This window comes from Maniola hyperantus, chromosome 14 (assembly GCF_902806685.2).
Source record: "Maniola hyperantus chromosome 14, iAphHyp1.2, whole genome shotgun sequence".
NCBI classification, from domain to species: domain Eukaryota; kingdom Metazoa; phylum Arthropoda; class Insecta; order Lepidoptera; family Nymphalidae; genus Maniola; species Maniola hyperantus.
Window position 1 is genome coordinate 2841429 of NC_048549.1, and position 17355 is coordinate 2858783.

Below are 17355 nucleotides of genomic sequence, written 5' to 3' on the forward strand. Positions count from 1 at the left end.
CAGTCAGTCAGTCACCTTTTCCTTTTATTTAATTTGAAAAGCGAAACCCATGGTCACCGTCCGCTCGAACAAAACGTATTGTCTTCTGTGATGGCATTAACGAAATTATCATTTCCCAGCTTCTATTACACTACCCGCTTATTACCCGCAGCTCGGCTCTGCCCTTTCCGTTCCGATCTGTTTCGCAACTTGGCTTTATTTAGCTACTACTACGTACTGCCCCCCGACGATGCGGGCGATGGAGAGAGCTATGCTTGGAGTTTTTCTACGTGATCAAATCAGAAATGAGGAGATCCGCAGGAGAACTAGAGTAACCGCCATAGCTCAACGGGTTGCGAAGCTGAAGTGGCAATGTCACAATGTGCAGGGAACATAGTTCGTAAAACCGATAGACGTTGGGGTCCCAAGTTGCTGGAATAGCGACCTCGCCCCAGAAGACGCAGTGTTCGAAGACCCCCCCACTAGGTGGACGGACGACATGAGACGAGTCGCAGGGAGCCGCTGGATTCAGGCGGTGCAAGACCGTGGCGTGTGGAAGTCCCTACAAGAGACCTATGTCGGGCAGTGGACGTCTATCGGTTGATGATGATGATGATGACTGTCCTCCCGACCTAATTTCGGCCACGGCGGTCAATCCTCATAGAGAGCCAACGTCGCGGGAGATATTATTATAGTGCACAAGTGTGTGTCCGAACACAGGTGCACTCTCTATTCCCTCAGTCTCATAGCCCGATGGGACGGAATTCCTACACGACAGGAGAGAGATCAGGTGCAGGCCCAACGGCTTTACGTGCTCTCCGAGGCACGGGGGTGACATGGATCACGCAAATCGATTCAATCAATGCAAGTATTGTCATGTATTATTGATTAAATATTTCCGTCATGATTCAGAATTTTGAATGAGTTAGTTACTTCAAAGTCAAAGTCAAATAAGGCTCTTCTCAGACCTGGGCGCGTTTGGAACCCTCGTAGCTTTAGTTTTAAGTTTAATATTACGTAATAATTATCACCACTATATCTTACAATTAAATTAATCCAACAACTGACTATCAAAAAAAAGAGTACTTTATTACCTATTTTGAATAAATCATTTGACTTTGACTTTTGAACAATTTATTTCAATCTTCACAAGATAATATTGTGGTGATAATACAGTACTTATGCATTGTTATACTCGTAGGTATTAAATAACGCGTCGACTTGAGATAAAGAAATCTCCTACATTTTCCAAGCCCTAACTTTAGCAAACTCAGCCAAACATTATAATATGGCACCTAGTTTGCATAAGTAGTAAAAAAGCACACAAAAACGGGCATGATCTTGCATATTTTTGCATGATTAAGACTGAAGTACAGGCATCCGATTATGCTTAGGTAACTACTTGGATTTTTTCTCAAAAATATTGTGTTCCCAGCTTTATTACTATGCACACACGACTAAAGAGTCTCAAGACAAACAGAATAACAGTACTTGTTCACTTCATGTCATTCCTTAAGTCTCACAGTTTATTGTTTGGTCAAATAAACGCCCACGCGGGCCAAACGATGAGTTTTTCTCGTGGTGTCAAGTTTCGTGTACCCATATTAATAGTTGAAGCTGTGGTAGCCTAGTGGTTAGGACGTCCGCCTTCCAATCGGAGGTCGGGGGTTCGATCCCGGGCACGCACCTCTAACTTTTCGGAGTTATGTGCGTTTTTAAGTAATTAAAATATCGCTTGCTTTAACGGTGAAGGAAAACATCGTGAGGAAACCTGCATGCCTGAGAGTTCTCCATAATGTTCTCAAAGGTGTGTGAAGTCTGCCAATCCGCGCTTGGCCAGCGTGGTAGTCTATGGCCAAAACCCTTCTCACTCTGAGAGGAGACACCTGTGCTCTGTAGTGAGCCGGTGATGGGTTGATCATGATGATGATGATGATATTAATAGTTCAAACCTTTCACAAGGAGTACTTACTTGCACTCTTCCCAATAAGTACCTACCTTCACTTAATATTGGCAATGGTATCATCATCATCAAGATCAACCCATCGCCAGCTCACTACAGAGCACGGGCCTCCTCTTAGAGTGAGATGGGTTTTGGCCATACTCTACCACGCTGGCCAAGTGCGGATTGGTAGACTTCATACACCTTTGATAACATTATGGAGGAGTCTCAGGTATGCCAGTTTCCTCACGATGTTTTCCTTCACCGTTAAAGCAAGTGATATTTTAATTACTTAAAAATGCAAATAACTCGGAAAGTTAGAGGTGCGTACCCAAGATCGAACCTAAGGGATTAAGCTAGGACTAGCTTAATGCCTTCCCTGATGACAACCTTAATGACAACGCTGACCCACTGTTTATATTTAAAGTTAATACTACTTACTATGTCAATAACCTTCACGCAAGTGCCAACAACAACAGTACAAAGTTTCAATGCATTCAACGGATTCTTACATAAGAAGAAGAAGATTTTGACGACCTCCGTGGCGCAGTGATAAGCGCTGTGGTCTTATTAGTGGGAGGTCCCGGGTTCGATTCCTGGCAGGGACTTGGAATTTTATAATTTCTAAATTTCCGGTCTGGTCTGGTGGAAGGCTTCGGCCGTGGTTAGTTACCACCCTACCGGCAAAGCCGTGCCGCCAAGCGATTTAGCGTTCCGGTACGATGCCGTGTAGAAACCCAAGGGGCATGGGTTTATTAAAAAACTGCCATATCTCTTCAAGGTTAGCCCGCTTCCATTTAGACTGCATCGTCACTTACCACCAGGTGAGATTGCAGTCAAGGGCTAACTTGTAACTGAATAAAAAAAAATATATATAAGATTTGACCATAACGTATAAGTAGGTACTAGGTACCTAGGTCATACCTATTTCATAAAAGAGCCCTTTAGTAGCCTTAGATTGATTAATTAAAATGCAACCAACCCTCTCTCGGCCGGACTAAGCTTGAACGCCAGACTGCTTCAATGAGCAATTTGAGAACATGAAAAGGACTTTGTCTTTGGCTCTAGTCGCTTGAAACGCCACTTCTAAATCGCTTACTAGGTGCAGGTTTGCAATATCTTAATGATGCTTCATCAATAAAGCTTCGAGTCCACTGCCAACGGTCTTGAGTTCCTAAAAACAGAAATATCATCATCTTACATCAAGAAGTTGATGATTTCTAGCAGTCGGTGAATTTCATCATTCACACACTAACTTCTAGATAACTTCTTTTTATTCATAGTACCTAAAGTGATGTGAAGACTGAATGAAAAAAATGACTGACTGTAGTTACCAAATATGATAAACTGACTGACTCACTGACATATGAACAGATGTTTAGTAGGTACGGCTAGTACTAGTTATTTAAGATTTTGCATGGCGTTTCTCACTATAACGATTGTGAGAAAAGATTTTCGGAAACTCCATCCGAGCAAAGCCAGTGCTGGTCAGCTAGTTCAAAAGAAAAATAGAGTACCTACTTATTACTAGGTAAAGGTTAACTGTAATATATTTAACCTTAGGTTACAATCCCACAGTTCTATAACTGCTTGACATATAAAGGTCTTGTTTCCATATACGGGGCAGTTACCAGCAGATATAATCAAAACAAATGAGGATACTTACCGAAGGCCTGCCTTATCGTGATATGACTTAATGCCTCATTAGCTAGACAGATAAGTCTAAAACTACCGCTTTGCAAGTACACAGACCATAGTGTCGGTGCATATTGGTCATTATCTACGCGATCTTATACACCTTCTTACCATGTAAATACCAAGTTTAAGTTCGATCGTGCATGGAGTACTGCAGCCATTTATGGGATGGCTCTGCAAAGAACCAACTTGATGCATTGGATTCGATGGATCGTCGCATAGAAAGCTCAATAGTGACGAAGCTCTGGTCAATTATAAACTTCAATGTCATATCGCTCGGCGCAAAGTAGCGTATCGGTATTTCTACATAATATATTTCAGATACTGTTCCCAAAAAATTTTTGATCTGATTCTGCCTTCACCTTTCTACTATCGTACCGCAAGGCATCGTCAAGGTCTGCACCCGTACGTACTCGAAATTTCACGGACACGTACAAAGCGATTTGCCTTCCTATTTCTAATTAGATCTTCCATTTTTAACCCCGACCCAAAAAGAGGGGTGTTATAATCATAGAAACCTGCAAGTCAAGAGTGGGAGGTACTAGACAAAAGTGGCACAAAAGTGGCACAAAAGTGGAAGCTCCTATAAGAGAGCTATGCCCAGTGGTGCATGTGCACGTTGAAGACAACAAAAAGTAGGCGAAGTCGCCGTCATACATATTGAAATGTGAGTATTTAACATACCTGTTATAAATCAGCTTAGATTTATCCAGCCACGCATCATGCAATTTCCTGCACTGTGCAGTGTGGTCCTAACAAGGAAACTGCGCGTGCTAGGGCAATGAGCTGAAGACCATAGAGATGCAAACCCCGTCTCTATTTCTTGCTTTAATTCTTGAGCCTGTTTTTGCACTTAGGTGTTGTCCATATGTAAGACCAGGGAGGAGGCTCACTTATTCACCTTAGAGTCTATAGTACGCGACAGGTCGAGATAGCAATTGGGGAATGAGGCGGGGGGGACACCCCACTCACACGCACGTCGCACACGCTATCACGCACGGGGCGTCCCACCCCGATGGCTATCTCGACTTGTCGCGTACCATTTAGTTATCCGAACGCACTTCAGAATCCTAGTAGGCACGTCAGCACATGCAGACTTCATACATGATTTTCTTGCGGGCTCTTTTCAATAGAATTTACGATTTTGAAGGATAATTTGAAGTGTAACTCTTCTTTAATTGGCCTACTTACTCTGCAAATCATTCTGCTTGCTATTATACTGTCTTGGAGAAAAGTATAAGTATTTGTTGCCTTGTCACCGTTCTTCTTACTGTCCTAAATTACCCTCGCGTTAGTTGTAATACAGCCATAGGTAATCTTTGTGCTCGCTCTGATCATAGATGCGTTTCGATGTGCAGAACGCTTTCAGCGTACCATGCGCAAGTTCGAAATCGGAGTTCATCAAGTTCGTTTGTTGGTCGGTTTTAACTCGCCGTGTGGTTCAGAGAAGTCATGAAGATTGACGAAGACTTTCATTACGAGGCGTTTTGATTGGAGCAGCGACAGGCACCTCTAGGTAGGTATACTGCATCTCCATGAACTACAGTAAAAACTTACCGTACCCAGCCAGTGGGTGCGATCAGATTTGTCGATAACATCGTGAAATGATACATTGTTCGACGACTTTTTGCGTTTACCGTATCCGTGTCGTATCTGAGTAATCTTTATGCGAGGTAATTATTCTCTCTTTGTTTAATGCGGTTTCATCGCTGGAGATGGTTTTTATTATTATTTGATCTGCCGACGAAATTAAATTATAAGTAATTAATCTTATTTGCTTACTACAGAGTTGCGTTCGTAAGTTTTGACGTTTGTCCGTTAGTCATGGCAAAAATACAATATCTATATCTATATTTAATTAATTAAATATCACTCGCTTTTACGGTGAAAAACATCGTGAGAAAACCTGCATGCCTTCTAAAGCTTACAACAGTATGGAGAACTCTAGTTCTCCATAATGTTCTCAAAGGTGTGTGAAGTCTACCAATCCGCACATGGCCAGCGTGGTAGACTATGGCCAAAACCATTCTTACTCTGAGAGGAGACCCGTGCTCTGTAGTGAGCTGGCGATGGGTTGATCATGATGATATCTATATAAAAATATAATAGTTGTATCTATTTATAAAGCTTGGATTCTAGTACGTTCTTCGTACGTCTACGCCATAATAGCTATTTGCATGCCAAATTTCAGCCCGATCCGTCCAGTAGTTTGAGCTGTGCGTTGATTATAGTCAGCCAGTCAGTTAGTCAGCTTTTCCTTTTATATACCTACTTATATAGATAGACTAGCGACCCGCCCCGGCTTCGCATGGGTGCAACGTAGATACTAATGTGGTGTCATTGAGATGTCATTGCCTCGGACCTAATTCTCATTATTTCAATTTCTCTAGGGATCTCTATTTTTTGGAGAATTAACCTATAGCTATAAACCTTCCTCTTAAATCATTCTATCTATTGGTGAAAACCGCATTAAAATCCGTTGCGTAGTTTAAAATATCTACGCGTTCATACAGACAGCGGGAAGCGACTTTATTTTATACTATGTAGAGAAGATGAGAAAGATTCGTGCTCTACTACTGTTTTACATATTTTATGTTAAGAGGCGATCTAAGTGTGGTCCAAACAAGGAAACTAAAGCAGGCATGCCAATCTAAAAGCCGTCTTGAAAGTCATTACATTTGTCGACATCGACTTTTTGCATTTGCCGCATCGACCACGTTTGCCTTATTCGCGTCGAATCTGCATATAATTAATATCTCCTTATGGATGTTTTCTTGGGAGTCATACTGGGACTTCCTGAGGTAAATCTATTGATGAATCTCTATCTTATATTCTTGAATCTGTCGGGAAAAAAAAGAAATAACACCCGTGCGAAGCCGGGGCGTGTCGTTAGTATTAGCTAAAAGACCTAGGAGAGTAGCCTCACAAGCTGTACAACTGGCCGACGATGGGTTGAGGTGGATCATGACAAACAAACTTACCTACTCAAAGAGCTACTTAACCGTCAAAATTCATACACACTAAATTCACTTAAAAGCTGTGATAGCCTAGTAGTTAGGACGTCCGCCTTCCAATCGGAGGTCGGGGGTTCGATCCCGGGCACGCACCTCTAACTTTTTGGCGTTATGTGCGTTTTTAAGTAATTAAAATATCACTTGCTTTAGCGGTGAAGGAAAACATCGTGAGGAAACCTGCATGCCTGAGAGTTCTCCATAATGTTCTCAAAGGTGTGTGAAGTCTACCAATCCGCACTTGGCCAGCGTGGTAGACTATGGCCAAAACCCTTCTCGCTCTGAGAGGAGACCCGTGCTCTGTAGTGAGCCGGCGATGGGTTGATCATGATGATGATTAAATTCACTTAAGTCCATTAAAGCGTCCACGAAATGGGACACTACAATACACACAAACGTGTTAATAAGCCGGTAAAGTTGGCCGTGCGTTTTTAAGTTCAATAAACCTTCATAACAACGATTCGGAATTCTCGGCGCGTGGGCAGAGGCCGAAATAATAGGCCGTGAACACACGTCCCTAGCCTAGGGCTGCCAGCTATTATGTCATTAAATACGGACAAGAGCTTTGAAAAGCTATATCGATGAAATTCTTACTTAACGACGGCCCGTGCAGAGTTTTGATCTAATCAGTTTATGTTTTACGTCGCAGTTATATCATCATCATCAACCCATCATCGGCCCACTGCTGAGGACGGGTCTCCTCTCAGAATTAAAAAGGTCTAGGCCTACTATAGGTAGAGTACACTAAGTTGGCAACATGGGATTATTCAAGGGCCGAACCAACAAATTCCTAAAAGGCCGGCAACGCATCGGCGGTTCCTCTGGTGCTGCAAATGTTTATGGGCGGCGGTAATCACTTAACATCAGGTGACGCGCCTGCTCGTTTGCTCGCTATATCTATTAAACAAAAATAGGTATTGGCAGAGATTATTATACCTTTGATAACATTATGAAGAACTCTGAAGCTACTTTAACTAAACTTAGTTGAAGTTATCTACACTAATATTATAAAGAGGAAAACTTTGTTTGTTTGTTTGTACTGAATAGGCTCAAAAACTACTGGACCGATTTTAAAAATTCTTTCACCATTCGAAAGCTACATTATCCACGAGTAACATAGGCTATATTTTATTTTGGAAAAAATAGGGTTCCGTAAGATATTTGGGTTTTTCGGACACAAGGTGTAAAAAATCAACCAGAAAAGTTACTTATTTTGCGTACGCTGCCTAAACTATAAAAGATAGAACCATAAAATGTTCTAATTAATTGTAGATCTTATAAATATCTACAAAAAAGTCCGCGACACACTATACCCATCTATGTCGAGTGAGGCACAGCAACCATTTTTTTATTTAAAAATCTTGAATTTTTTTTGGACTACATTTAAACGCGTTTATTTTACTCATGCTATTAATCCTTATCAAAATAAATGATTTCATCACTAAGAACAGTTTATGGAGATAATATTTGGTCTTTGAATGATTAAAATTGGACGTTTGGTTTTGAAGTTATGGCGAAATTAAAATATTACGATTTCTGCTGCACGGCCCGTTGTCTACATCTACACTAATATTATAAAGAGGAAAACTTTGTTTGTTTGTTTGTTTGTTTGTTTGTTTGTACTGAATAGGCTCAAAAACTACTGGACCGATTTTAAAAATTCTTTCACCATTCGAAAGCTACATTATCCACGAGTAACATAGGCTATATTTTATTTTGGAAAAAAATAGGGTTCCGTAAGATATTTGGGTTTTTCGGACACAAGGTGTAAAAAATCAACCAGAAAAGTTACTTATTTTGCGTACGCTGCCTAAACTATAAAAGATAGAACCATAAAATGTTCTAATTAATTGTAGATCTTATAAATATCTACAAAAAAGTCCGCGACACACTATACCCATCTATGTCGAGTGAGGCACAGCAACCATTTTTTTATTTAAAAATCTTGAATTTTTTTTGGACTACATTTAAACGCGTTTATTTTACTCATGCTATTAATCCTTATCAAAATAAATGATTTCATCACTAAGAACAGTTTATGGAGATAATATTTGGTCTTTGAATGATTAAAATTGGACGTTTGGTTTTGAAGTTATGGCGAAATTAAAATATTACGATTTCTGCTGCACGGCCCGTTGTATTATATTATATTAAGAGGTAATGTCGTTAAGTTTGTTTGTAGGGGGTAATCTTTAGAACTACTGAACCGATTTTAAAAATTCTTTCACCAGTAGAAAGCTACATTATTCCTGAGTGACATAAGCTATACGGGATCTTTAAAAACCTAAATCTACGCGGGCGAAGCCGCGGGGATCAGCTAGTCTTAATATAATCTACTAAGGTTATCCTATATAATAATGATTTTAAGCTTTTTTCATGGTTTAACGACATATTTTAATGTAGATAACGAATACGGACGAGTCGCAGGGAGCCGCTGGATCCAGGCGGCGGCGCAAGACCGTGGCGTGTGGAAGTCCCCACAAGAGACCTATGTCCAGCAGTGGACGTCTATTGGTTGATGATGATGATGGTCATGAACGGATACATGCCACGATTAATTTGGCGTTTTTATTTTTGTCGATATTTCAACCCAATTACACGGGTCGTGGTCACGACGGGACCTTATCCTATCTACTTACTAAGGCTACTTTAGGGTAACTGCACTCCCACGCAAAAATAAATTTAAAAAAGCGTCGATAAAATCTCGAAAAAGTTTAATAAATGGTAACTCTATCCATGCCCGACTACAATAGTCTATAAATATTGAAAAAAAAGCTTACAACTATAATATTGGAACCGTTTTATATTCTCAGTATGTCACCACATACCACTTTGTATGCTTTTGCTGATCCTTTCGGGAACCTATGACGCAAAATTCTGTTTATGAAATACTTAATGCCTAATAGTGCCCTTACGTTAAATAATGACCACTATTCTAGTTGTCAGTATTTAACGTACTTCAATGAATTTCGTATGGTTTGTCTTGAACACTTTGACAAAATGTTTTCAATTTCTTATCCGTTTAAATCTCCAACGATAACTTTAACTACAAAATTGTGACGTTGTAAATTTTGAACTACTAATTAGCGTTTCGCTTTTAATTAAAATCTATTTTGTTCAAAGTATGTTGGTGCCACCTAGCATCAAGGTGCAGAACTACGCGTGGGTCGATGTTCAGAGTTCATTCGAGCCACAATAGATGGCGTTTGTTTCGTTGTCAATTGTCGTAAAAATAAAACAAAATAATTAAATAAAACCATAATATCATTTGTTTATTGTTAAGTCATTAACAAAACGGTTCTTATAATATATCCTTAGGTTCCGCAAATATTCAAAAATGAATTGGCTTTATGATCAAACTAACTGATGCGGCCACACTCGGGTTGCGTCTGGCAACACCGATTGCTGAGATTTAGAATTTTCCTGGAGTCAACATGTGAAGACGAATTTTTTTCGTTCCAGGAAAATCTCACTTCTTTTCGCCCATGGCTTCGCCTGGAAAAATACAGTAGTCATAAATTTTAGTCATCCTAACGTATTTTCAATGTTTCATCAGTTATGGTGAGTGAAAAATCAAGTAATGTGGATTCGACAAAATGGCGGTTTGGTTAGAGAAAATCCTAATCTCATGATTTCTTTCAGTTCCAGTTATTTTAACTTCCCAAATAAATGAGGATAATGGGTTGTGGGTGGACTTCTGAAAACCATTGGTGGCCAGGAGTTCAATAGGTGAGTTGTGTTTGATCGGGAAAATTCCACGTGTCGAAATTTTCACACAGCACAAATTATAATCTTGTTTTTCTTTGTTACAGGGTTTTCGTATTTACGTTTACGTTTTACGTTTAGCTTCAGTTTTCCGTTTTAGTTTTCCGTTTGCGTTTTCGGTTTTCGTATTTATTTCTTTTGCACATTCACGTTGGCAACTTAATTTCTATGGATAAGACTTGGTGAAAATCTTTGTAATGAAACATTTCGGTTGTGAAGAATCAAATAAATTGAGTTTTGGATCTTGGCCGATGCCGTCCAGCTACCTTGCAGTCTTCGCACCTACAAGTAAGCACATGTTTGTATCCTGGAACTGTTTAGTGAACCTTCTTAGTGTATGTGTACAGTAAGAACCCTGTCTTTACTACTGAGCTTTTATTTTGAAACAATTTTATGAATTTTACTGTGTCATTGTCTATTCCATGCCAATGGCATCTTAAATTTAAAACATAGATCTTATGTACTATCTACCTAAGTCATTCTAATGTATCTAAATTAAGTCTTGGCATTAAGCTAGAATAACTAAGCATTATTAGCCATCATTCTGTATTAAGCGACCCCGGTAAAAGTTACATTAAAAACAATTTTGCCTAACATCTAGCAAATTTCATTTATAACACCTCATATGCATTACAAGGGAGTCGACGGCTAGCTTCTATTCTTTACTAGGTAGATAGATCAAGTAAAGTAAATTAAAATTATTTTTTTTTCTCCTCTAATCTTTGTAAGGTGGTAGATTATTCCGTATCCGGGTATATTTCTATTCCGCCCAATTTACCACCCTTACAAATGGCGCCCGAACGTTTTTTTTTATATAGTTATTTCAGTATATTTTGAGAAATTTTGTGAATTTTATGAAATGTACTCCGCTGATTGTACAATTTTCTAAGTAGTGACACATTGCAAAGAGCACTAAGCTGTTTTTATGGTTAACTAACTAAATAATAACTAATAGTTAGAAATTTTGTTTGATATTTTAAGTAATTTTCTGAGTATAGTCCAACATTTGTTTTTTCTCATTTAATTAACACATTATAAATGGTGTTTATGCCGTTCAATTATGTTATTTGACTTACCTTGGAGGTGTATAAGTGAATGTTTGCCTTCAGTTTAGTAATAAACATTGCTTAACTGAGTTGTTGTTGGGTATTGCTTTCAATAGTAAGTACATCTTATGTTTGAAAATTCCGGTAACTTAGTATAATTAAAGTTTTGAAACGCTATGTGCTGTTAACTAGTTACACACATACATTTATAAATACTAAGAGTTACAACTTGTGAAACTAAATATATAAACTATATTCAGAGATTACATTAAGTTCAAGTAGGAAGTTATGAACAATTTTTTTTCAGTGACTTGATACTTCATTATTTTGTTGAAATTTTGTTTAGAGCTGTGTTAAGGTTATGATAAAAGCTACTTCACACACAAAACATGTTAAGTTTAATTGAATGCTGGTAGTTTAAAGTGACATTTAGAAACAGATTTTGTTGTATTTTAGGTTATGTGTTAAAAGTGTAAAGTAACAGCCATCAAACCATTGCACAATCTCTTTGTTTTTTTGAAAGATAATATGCTAGTCAGAGTTCATTGCAACTTTGTTGCCTGTTTACTTTTGTAATTGTAAAGGTTGTAACACACTGTGTACTCATAAAGGTGATACTGCACCTTACAATCATTTATTCAATTTTGGGAAGTTTTATTTTGTTATATTTTGTTTACTATAGTAATAATATGTGCTTGTATTATTAACAATATTTTGGAATATGAACATAATTGATAAAATAGTTAGGATAGACTTAAGAATATTGTTTTTGTTGTGTATTTTGCTTGTGTATATTTAATAGTTTAAATAACTTCTTTTGTGTTTGTGTTTAACCAATTTGTATAAGGCTAAACATAGACAGTTACACAAGCTCGATATTTTGTTAAATGTGTTTTGACTTAACACAATGGAACAGACTTTTGCCCAGTTTCATTCACTTTTGAAGGACGAATTGTGTTATGAGGTATCCATTCGTTCCGAAACTCCAGCACCTACAGTGCTAGGTTTAAAGAAACAGTTAAAACAATTAATTCAGGAAATTCCTTCTGAATCAATTTTAGAGACAGATTTCTCTTCTGAAAGTGAGTTAGGGGTTATTACTAAAAAACTTCAAGACTTAGAAGATTTATTAAAAAAGTGTTCTGACACTAAAGATAGACATGCCCTCTGTAGGTCTAAAGCTTTAGCTTCACATTTGTACTTTAGAATTTTGAGAATACAGTGTTCCGAACTCAGCTTAATAAGTAGGAAGAGTGAATTACATACAAAGTTGCAGAGTTTGATTTCCAGATTAGATGCTGACAATGAGTCGTCTCACGACGAATCACTGGATTCCGAGAGTACCGCCGTTGACTGCACTGGTGATAAAAATGTTGCCAAGTGGAAGTTACATTTCAACGGACAGGGTGATCCGCGCAGTTTCATCGAACGCGTTGAGGAATATAAAAGATCTTATGGCGTTTCAGATGGAAAATTATTTGTTTCTGCATTTCATCTTTTTACAGGCCGAGCATTGTTATGGTACAGAGGCAACAAATGTCAAGTTTCGTCTTGGTCAGAATTGAAAACTTTATTTTTAGAGGAATTTGATGCAGTAGATTATGACTACAGGTTGCTAGGTGAAATTCGAGCAAGAACACAAGGCTCTGAAGAACCTGTGTCTATCTATTTCGCTGTAATGTTTTGCATGTTTTCAAGGTTGTCAACACCACTTTCCGAAGAACAAAAGTTACAAATTTTATTACGTAATATTCGCCCTTTTTACTCAGAACAATTAGCTCTTGTTGACATTAAGTCTGTCGCAATGTTGAAGGAAAAGTGTCGCAAACTAGAGGCTGCGAGGCAGCGTTCCGCCTTATTTTCTGAGCCTACTAACAGTAAGGCAACTTTAAGTTCAGAGTTTGCTTACAAACAAGTGACAAAACAGATAAACACACTTTCAGTCACACCTGCACCTAAGGTTGATACAAGTAAAGGCACTGATTTTTCGAAAACAAATAAACAACTATGTTACAAGTGCGGCAAGGGTAACCATTCCTTTAAATTTTGCAGGACAGTTCCGAAATTTATTAGATGTTTTTCGTGTGGACGTCAGAACTTTACAGTAAAGACATGTCCAAGTTGTAGTAAAAAGGCGATTAGTAAACCCGCTCCGGACAAAAATTCAAAAAAACTAATTAGTAAGAACTGTGCAGAGACACAAGTAAAGAACTTGGTCATTAACAACAAAACATCCCTTTTACCTGACACAGTTCTGTATTCAGTGGATAAACGAGACTTTAGGCCACATTTAAAGGTTTTTGTTGACGGTTTTGAGATTACAGGTTTACTAGATTCCGGTGCTTGCGCGTCAATTTTGGGTAACCAGGCGCACAAGGTTTTTTTGAGATTCGGTTATAAATTGCATAGCAGTATTGATACCACATTTTCAGTGGCAAATGGAGACAAACTTGATTGCATGGGTTATATGTTTATTCCGATTACTTATAATTCCGTAACTCACATAATAAAATTTTTTGTAGTACCCTCTATAATAGCGGATGTTATTTTTGGCTGTGACTTTTGGAAAACATTTCAGTTAGCCCCTGGCATTTTTGATAATTTAGAATTAATTAAGGCACCTTCTCAATTTTACAATATTTGTGCGATTGATAATAAACAAATTCATACCATCACTTCTTTTGAAAACTTATCATCTCAACAGAAAGAATTAGCCCAGTCTGTAGTAAATAAATTTTTAGATATTTCTTCAGAAAAAATTGGATTGGGTAGAACAAAATTAATTGAACATGTTATTGACACCGGTGATGCCTTGCCAATAAAAATAAAACAATATCCACTTTCTCCCGAAAAGAAGGAAGCTTTAAGTAAAGAGTTAGATAGGATGCTGGAAATGGACGTAGTTACTCCGAGTGAAAGCCCTTGGAATAACCCAGCAATTTTAGTGAAAAAGGCAAATGGAGACTGGAGATTTTGCCTAGATTGCAGGAAATTAAATTCAGTGACAAAGGGGGATTCATACTCAATACCGTACATTCCACAAATTCTAGATAGCTTGAAAGAGGCAAGGTTTTTATCATCGATTGATTTAAGTTCAAGTTTCTGGCAAATTCCGTTAGCTGACGACTCTCAGGAAAAAACCAGTTTTACAGTTCCTGGTAGAGGGTTATTCAAATTTAAAGTCATGCCGTTTGGCCTATGCGGTGCACCAGCACGACAGCAGAGGTTAATGGACCAGTTATTTAATCAAAATTTTTGTAGTGATATTGAAAATGGAATAGTATTTTGTTATATAGATGATATTGTTATTTGTTCTGCTGATTTTGAAACCCATTTAATTTTATTAAACAGAGTTCTGGATAAACTAAAAATGGCTCAACTATCCATAAATTTTGATAAATGTAATTTTTTTCGAAACTCTTTGAAATATTTAGGGTATATAGTGGATGAATTTGGTTTACGCACAGATCCTGGAAAAGTTGCCGCAGTTTTGAACTTTCCGACCCCAAAAACTGCACAGGAGGTAAAGATTTTCCTAGGCACTTGTTCTTGGTACAGGCGCTTTATTAGGAATTTTTCAACCATCGCTGCACCACTCAATAGACTAACGAGTAAAGGAAAGAACGCACCTAAATTTGAGTGGAGCGAACAGGCAGAGGTAGCATTTAATACATTGAAGAATGCGTTGGTAACCGCACCTGTTCTTGCGGTACCGAATTTTGAAAAAACCATTCAAAATACATTGTGATGCTTCTGCATATGGTGTTGGCGGTATGCTAACGCAAGAAACCGATGGTTGCGATCATCCCATTGCGTATGTCAGTAGGAGCCTAAATAAAAACGAAAGGAATTACAGCGCGACGGAACGCGAGGCTCTAGCTGTGATTTTTGCAGTGGAGAAATTTCAGGCTTATTTTGGTTCCAAGCCAGTCACAATTATCACAGACCATGCATCCCTAAAGTGGTTCTTAAATTTAGAAAATCCCTCAGGACGTCTCGCCAGATGGGGTTGTAGATTATCACAGTATAATTTTGTTATCGAACATAGGAAGGGTTGTGATAATGTAGTTCCGGATACCTTGTCGAGACTCATACACGTAGATGTAGTTGGTGATCGTAATGATAACTCTAGTCAACAAGTTTTGGTAGATGACTGGTATGACAAAACATTTAATGGCTGTAAAATCAATCCAGCAAATTTTCCGAATTTTAGTATTTTGAACGATAAACTATATCGTTACAGTAAATGTAAATACCAGCTTCTCAGTGAGTTCGACTGGAAAGAGGTAGTCCACAAGAACGACATCCTTAGAATTATGCAACAAAACCATGCAGATGCAACTGCAGGTCATTTTGGTGTGTTCAAAACTCATCGCAGATTATCCCTCAGATATTTTTGGCGTGGTATGTATAAGGACGTGGTTGAGTACGTTAAGAATTGTGATACTTGCTCTGCGTATAAACACACGACATCAGCCACTCCAGGTCTGCTAGGGAAGCCTAAAGTCTGCGAGAGACCTTTTCAGGTCATTTCGGCTGATTTAGTCGGACCTTTGCCTAGGTCTAAATCAGGATTTACATTTCTTTTTGTGGTGACGTGTTGTTTTTCGAAATATACAATGTTGTTTCCGTTACGGCGTGCCACAGGTGCCGCTGTTGTTAAAGCGCTAGAGAATTTTGTATTTTTGAACCATAGTGTTCCAGAGACTGTGATTGTGGACAATGGGTCCCAATTTACAGGATCTGAATTCCGTAATCTCATTAAGCGTTATAATATTCCGAAATTACACTACACACCACTGTACACTCCGCAAGTTAACCTTGTTGAGAGGTACAATAAGGTTGTTATGACTGCTGTAGCCGCTTTTGTGAAAGATAACCACAGGTCCTGGGACGAAAACCTGTACAAGGTCCAGTTCGCCATAAACAGTGCGGTTAATGAATCCACTGGATTCTCCCCGTTCTTCCTTGTCCACGCTAGAGAACCGGTTTTAAATGGTTCCTTCTATAAGGACACGGATAAGGAGTACGAGGCCGGAATTCCAAGGGAGGAATACGCAGGAAAGTTTGGAACTTTGGAGGACATATTTGGTCAGGTTAGGAGAAATTTGTTTCAGGCTCATGCAGAGTATGCAACGCATTACAACTTAAGGCGTAGGTCTGCAAGCTATTCTGTTGGGGACATAGTGTGGAAAAAGACCTATCCACAAAGCGACGCTACAAATTTTTTCGCAGCTAAGCTGGCACCTAAGTATGAAAAGTGCAGGGTTGTCAAGGTTTTGTCACCTTTGGTTTATGAACTAGTTAGAGTAGCTGACAACCACCCAATAGGCACTTGGCATATTAAGGATATTAAGAAGTAGATATTTGCCATTACTTAGTTTGGTCTAAACTGTTTGAATATTTAAGTTATCAATATTCAATTAGGAATTTGTATGAGTGTAGTGATGTTCTGAATTAACAGTTACATTACCATGGTTCAGTTGAGGATGAATGTAGTGGATGTATGTAGGGATGAATATGTGATGATTGGAATGCTTGTGGTAGACCAACCGGTAGAGAAAGTAAAAATGCAAATATCGTACTTTGGGGATAACGAAAAGGGGGGGTTTTGTGTTTTGTTTTCGTTTTCCTTCTAGATAATGGATCATTTCTGTTATTTTTCCGATTCTGTTCCGAGATCTATTTTCTAGGAGAGTTATTTCGTTTTTTTTTTCTCATATTCCGATTTTGATTCGGTTTTATTTTTCCGAATGGGATAGAGAACGGTTGCCATATCAGATGGACCCGTTCACAACCAGATTTTCCGTATTTGTTGAGTAACAAATATTACGATGGTAGTTTAAAAGAGTGAACCACCGTAGGCCTAGACGCATTCTATCAGTCAGCTGAAGAATGATGCCAAGATGTTTCCACT

At 38.5% G+C, this 17355-nt stretch overlaps 1 protein-coding gene across 1 annotated transcript in view; it reads left to right on the forward strand.

The window, feature by feature from the left end:
* The first annotated feature begins 5091 nt into the window (after positions 1-5091).
* The window catches only part of Cyt-c1 (Cytochrome c1), a 294412-nt gene continuing 282148 nt past the window's right edge, over positions 5092-17355 (forward strand). The window contains exon 1 of the mRNA XM_069502981.1: positions 5092-5096. The gene's annotated coding sequence lies outside the window, so the exon portion shown is untranslated. The remainder of the gene's footprint in view (positions 5097-17355) is intronic.